A 6,784-nucleotide genomic window follows, 5' to 3' on the forward strand; every position below is an offset into this window, starting at 1 on the left:
TTTCTCTCACATGAAAACTGGCTTTTTGTCATGAAATGTTGCATATGGAAGAAGATAGTTTGTTTTTTCTTTAAAAAATAAAGATTTTGAACTCTATGTCAGTCACCTGAGTTTCTGTAAATTGGTTTTTTATACTGAAGTGTAATTGATTTAGAATCTCGTATTAATCACTGCTGTATGGCAAAGTGAATCAGTTTTACATACGTGTATATATATTTTATATTCTCTTCCATTATGGTTTATCTCAGGATATTGAATATAGCTCCCTCAGCTATATGCTGGACCTTGTTGTTCATCCATTCCATGTGTAATATTTTGCAACTGATGACCCCTAACTCCCAGTCCACCCTCCCCCACGCCCTCTCCCCTGACAACCACACGCCTGTTCTCTATGTTCATGACTCTGTTTCTGTTTTACAGATAGGTTCATTTGTGTCATATTTTAGATTCCACATATGATATCATATGGTGTTTGTCTTTCTCTTTCTGACTTACTTCACTTAGTATGATCATCTCTAGGTCCGTCCATATGGCTGCAAATGGCATTATTTCATTCTTTTTTATGGATGAGTATAAAAATTGGTTTTGTAAATAATGAAAGTTTAGTTCTCTCCCCAGACTTCCTCATCTAAGGACAGAGGGTTGAGGACAGTAGACTGGAAACACTTTAGGTAGGACTGTCTGTACCCCATCAATAATAGTACAGAAGTGGAGAACAGGGGCGTAGTTCATTCAAGAGGAACATAAGGGAGCTCCCTGATGGTTCAGTGGTTGGGACTCTGAGCTCTCAAGGCAGGGGCCAGAGTTGAATCCCTGGTCGGAGAACTGGATCCCGCATGGTGCAACTAGGACCCAGTGCAGCCAAATAAACTTGAAAAAAAAGAAAAGAAAAAGAGGAACATAAACCTTCTCAAATCATTTTTTTCTTTTTTTGTAATTGAAGTACATATGGTTTAAAACACTGAGTTAGTTTTGTGTGTACAGCAGTGATTCAGTCATACATATATTTTTTCTGATTAATATATGCACATTACTATATATAAAATAGATGACCAGTTAGGACCTACTGCATAGCACAGGGAACTCTACTCAATATTTTATAATAACCTATAAGGAAAAAGAATCTGAAAAAGAATTTAAACCTTCTCAGCTCTCGATATCAAGGCAAGCTTGTAAGAGGGAGGCCCTCAGTATATAGAAACCAGAGTCTGGTTCCTGAACTCTGCCTGCCATAGTTCAAATACCAGCCCCAGAACGTACCAGCTGAGTAATGTTAAACAAGTTACTTAACCTCTTGATGACCAACCTTTTTAATCTATAAAATGAGAATAATAATCGAATCTCTCTTAAAGAGATTTTTCTGAGGATTAAATTAGAAAATACATGGAAAGAGCTTAGCATGCACCTAATACATAGGACAGAGTTCAAAAATGCCCCCTATTATCATAGGATTTGATTCACCTGTGAAGAACTAAAAACCCAGAATTATTGACGGCTTGAACACAGAAATGTTTGTCTTTCATGCAATACAAGTCCAGAGGCAGTCAGTCCGGAGCACAACTGGAGTAGCAATTCCTCGGACACCAGGGACCAGCTCTTTCTTTCTTTTTGCTCCACCATCCTCAGCTTATTACATACTTGTAACAAGTGTGCATATGCTCCAGCCATCACATACACACTCAAGAGGAAAAAAAGACATAGAAGGTTGCACCTCTACCTTTACTTTCAAAACTCCTGCACAGCACTTCTGATTACAACACCTTGAGCCAAGTTTAGTCCTCTGATGACACCTAGCTAAAGTGGGGGTTTCAGACGAGGGGACGGCTGTCCTGCGTACAAATTGAGATCCTGTTAATTAAAAAAGCAGAGAATGAGGGACTTACTTGGTGGTCCAGGAGTTAAGAATCCGCCGTCCAATGCAGGAGATGCAGGTTTCGTCCCTGGTCAGGGAACTAAGATTCCATGTGCCTCAGGCCAATGAAGCCCATGTGCTACAGCTAGAAAAAGCCTGCATGCCACAATGAAGACCCAGCGCTGCAAAAAAACAAACAAGAGAGAGAACGGATTGTGCACTTGGCAAGCCGTCATCTTTGCCTCAGATATAGTTGCCATTGATGTTGTCACTGTTATTACAGAAGACAGGACTTTGGGGGTTGGTGGGAGCCAGAGATTCTGAGAGTCACCACCACCACAGGCGATGAATGAGACTATAGAAGCGATAAGAATCCTGAAGGCGTGACAGGAACAGATGTCCCAGACATCCAGTTGATGTAGGACCAGTTACATCCATGGACCTCCAGGTTTCCAACAACCCCTCCCCCAACCCCGGCTCAAATCTGATTCAGTAGATTGGGATCAGTCCAGATAATCTCTATTTTTAACAAGCACCTCAGGTGACTGAAGCAGCAGGCCCACGTCCCAGTTTGTTTCATGCAAGGGTTACTTCTCTGCTGAAAGTACTGCCTCTATAGAGGTATAATGTTATGTCAGACCCTGTGCCATGGGAAAGGGGAGGGGAGTGATGATTATAGAAGAATTTGACAACCCTTTTACCCACCTCAACATTCAATTAGCAAGCCAGTGTTTTAACTGAATTAAATATACATATGCATTATGTTATTTAACTTCAAAACAACTTGATCTAACCAAATGGCTCTGTCTGATGATATGTAATTATCAGCATTTTATATATATATAATTATCTTTATTAATATGGATATACTTATCTCTATTAATATGAAGATGTGTTTCCTTCACAGCCATTGACTGCCTCATGTCTAGAAACCACGTGGTTGGAGATGGGGAGGAGGGGAAGCTTCAAAGCCCCAGGTCAGCAACCAGAATTCACTGTCTGCGGAAGGGAACCAAGGTCCATATCAACAGAAAAATGGAAGTCAGTTCTACCTGCAGGAAAGACCTTGATGCTGGGAAAGACTGAGAGCAGGAGAAGAGGGTGACAGAGGATGAGATGGTTGGATGGCATCATCAGCTTAATGGATGTAAGTCTGAGCAAACTCCGGGAAATAGTGAAGGACAGGGTACCTAGAGTGGTACAGTCCGTGGGGTCGCAAAGAGTCGGGCGTGACTGAGTAATTGAACAACAACAACAGGAAATATCATTGAAAACCAATGTTGACAATGAGGACCAGCCCAGTCTTTGATTGCTGGCCTGAGTCTGCTGTTCTTACCCCAGCTTTCTGGGTGAAGGAGTAAACGCCTAAGGCTGCCACCTGCTTGGCTGCACTCTGACCTGCTTCACAGGCAACCTTCCTTCAGGGACTGGCCTCTCCCTTCTTGTCTGAGTATTTTGCCCCAAGCCCCACATCACTCTCCTCTCATCTTCCTAGAGCAGTAATTACCGATCTTAGCTGCATACTTTTGAATCACCTGGAGGATTTTTTAAATACTACTGCTACCTCTGTCATTTTCCACTGAACTGGTCTGGGTGTGGGTGGGCCATTGAGAGTTTCTCAGTCTCCCCTTGTGACTCTCCCAAAGTTGAGGTCCACTGTCCTAGAGCATGGTTAATAGGAGGTTACCATGTATTCCCTGGGTGCTCAGGGGTGAAAAATCCACCTGCAATGTAGAAGCTGCAGGAGACACAGGTTCAATTCCTGGCTGGGAAAATCCTCTGGAGGAGGAAATGGTAACCCACTCCAGTATTCTTGCCTGGAGAATCTCATGGACAGTGGAGCCTGGCAGACTACAGTCCTTGGGGTTGCAAGAGTCAGACACAACTGACACGACTTAGCACAGTGTATTCTGATTTTTACTGAAGTTCGGAAGGCACAATAATAGCAAAAGGTAAAAAAACAACTTCAAAATCTATTATAAATACTTGTGTGCTTTGAAAAAACAAAAAAGCAAAACAAACAACACTTCGTCTGTTCTCCCTCTTGGGAAATTCTTCCTGGCTGGAGAGAGCTTAACACTGGCTACAGCTTCATTTCATCTCTGCAGGCCCCTTACCACCACCCTCAAGTCCTTTTTCCTCCCAGCTCTGGCACCGTGTGTCCAGTTCTGGAATTTCTACCACAGTATAAATGGTATTGCCAAAACCACAGCAGTGAGTTACTGTGAGGTTTGAAATGTCCCAGGTGAGCTGCTGCAGCTGGTCAGCTGGGGATCAAGGAACCAGCTGTGCCATCCAGTACTTCCACCTGGGGGTGACTTAATGGTCCAGCTAAAATACAAAGAGGAATTATCTGCCAGGATAATCTAGAACTGCCAGGATTACAGCCGGGACTACAGGTTGTAATCCTGTGTGCAAAAACTGTGCTTGCAAGTATTTTCTTGATCTTACTATAGTTATTTCTAACAGAGATATGTACGTCAATTTTTTTTTTTTAGTTTTTTATTTCTTATGACCATTAAGCTCTAAGTAATAGAAAGAATGGAGGAAGGAAGAAAAGAAAGATGGATGGGACAAAAGAAAGGAAATAAGGACAGAAAATTCTGTATTGAGTTATTACAATTATTAGTGCTATACACTTTATCAGATAATATTTTGATAAATTTATTATTAAAAGCAAAAGGCTATTGAATATACATCCCCTCTTAATAAAATAACTAGGACTTCCCCCGCAAGCAGTTCATGTATAAATCAATGAACATTGCCAAAAACCACATTCTGATGATCTACCATCAAAACCATCAAGATTATTAGTAAAGCTCTAGTTGCTAACAATTTAGGTCAGTCTTCATTTTGATGAAAGCAAAACATTGTAACACATCTACTTTTCAAAAATGTTTCTTACATAGTCATGAGCTCTCTTCCCAATTTCTGAAAAATAAACTAAAAAAGATCTATCAAGCCTTATTAAGGGAGCTATTAACTACACCAATTTCTCTTCTACCTAGAGGGACCTAATAAAATTACAAGATATACTTGCTCCTTGAAAGAAAAGTTTGACAAACCTAGACAGCATATTAAAAAGCAGAGATAGTACTTTACTGACAAAGGTCCACACAGTCAAAGCTATGGTTTTTCAAGCACTCACGTACGGATGTGAGAGTTGGCCCAGAAAGAAGGCTGAACACTGAAGAACTGTGATGATGGAGAAGAGTCTTGAGAGTCCCTGGGACTGCAAGGAGATCAAATCAGTCAGTCAGGAAATCAACACTGAATATTCATTGGAAAGACTGATGCTGAAGCCGAGGCTCCAATACTTTGGCCACATGATGTGAAAAGCTGACTAATTAGAATAAGACCCTGGTGCTAGCAGAGATTGAGGACAGGAGGAGAAGGAGGCAGCAGAGGCTGAGATGGTGAGATGACACCACCAACTTAGTTGACATGAGTTTGAGCAAACTCTGGCAGATGGTGAAGAACAGGGAAGCCTGTTGTGCTGCTGTCCATAGGGTATCAAAGAGCTGGACACGACTTAGGGACTGAAGAACAACAACGAGGGATGAGTAGTGGGATGAAAAGGGATGAAAAGGACTACTTAGATTTCATGATGCTAAAAGGAAAAGAAAGCCATTTTAGCACACTTTCTTGCCAATGCCTTGCATTTACCCCACTCTTTGGAGAGGGGCTCAGTCTTGGACAGTATTTTGAGGCAAGGTCATTATATCATTCATTGGAATCATTCTCACCATCCCTTCAATATTTCTAAATTCAGGTCATGTGAACAGGAACCAAAACACCCTATTTTATAGTCTATGTTTCACCTATAACCAAAAATATGTGTAAGACAGGTAGACACAGAAAGCCAGCAGTGACTTTATAGCTCCTGAATTATCACGAAGGGAGACTTCTCAGAAACCAAATTTGAAAGTCGTCCCTTTGGTGTCTTGTAAGTTTCTGTGTCCACAGATTTGAGGTGAGTGAGGAGTATGGCTTTCTTTCATAAAGTTGGAGAAGGCCCACAATGAGCATAGAGGGGAGAAGATTGAACTCATAAGTCAAGAATTGTATACATGTGATGTTTTAGTATTTGGAGATTGATGCTTACAAAACACCTGTATCCATACCACTGTCCCGCTTGGAAAGTATTAAAAACCCTGGTCTATTTCCTACTTGAAGCTCTTTTACAGCATCCAGGCAATTAGCTTCTGCTTCATTGTCCTCTGTGCCAGGGAGCTCATCTTCTCTCAAAGAGTCTATTCCACTTTCAGACTTCTGAAGTCAATAGAAAGTATCACAGGAGAACCCCTACAAAACTGAAATCAATCAATTGATACATTGAGTTTGTGTGTTTCAAAAATAATGGACTTCCGATCTGAAATCCCAGCTGTGCTGCTTAATAATTGGATGACTTTGCACAAGAGATTTCATCTTGCAAAATCTCACTTTGCTCATCTGTATACAGAGATAATAAGGCTGGCCTTGCAGAGTAATCACTCTAAAAATACCGATGTATGAAAAGCCCCTAGTTCAGAGCCTGGCATATTGCCAGCACTAAATAAAGAATTGTTCTCGTTCGACCAGTTCCTGTGCCTTCTAACTGTTGCATCATCCAGCTCACACTTCTCATGCTGTTTCAGGAGATAGGGGAACACTTGTACAGATGAATGATTCTGCCCCAGTGTAGATAAATGATTCTGCAGTAAACCCCCAGCCCACATGGACCAGCAGCCTAAGCCTTTTCAAAAAGAATGGGGATGCGGAAGTCATGCTTAATTCATTGTGAGCTCTTAAATCACCAAGAGAGAACAAGAGCCGATGCTTTTCCTTTTAAGAAGTGCTTTGAATAACCGTGTTAATCATTTCTCTTAAAATTTTGCCCTGCAATAACATTAAACTCACTAGTTTGGTAGCTCCGCTGGTAAAGAATCTGCC

Source organism: Capricornis sumatraensis, chromosome 11 (genome assembly GCF_032405125.1).
Source record: "Capricornis sumatraensis isolate serow.1 chromosome 11, serow.2, whole genome shotgun sequence".
Lineage (NCBI taxonomy): Eukaryota > Metazoa > Chordata > Mammalia > Artiodactyla > Bovidae > Capricornis > Capricornis sumatraensis.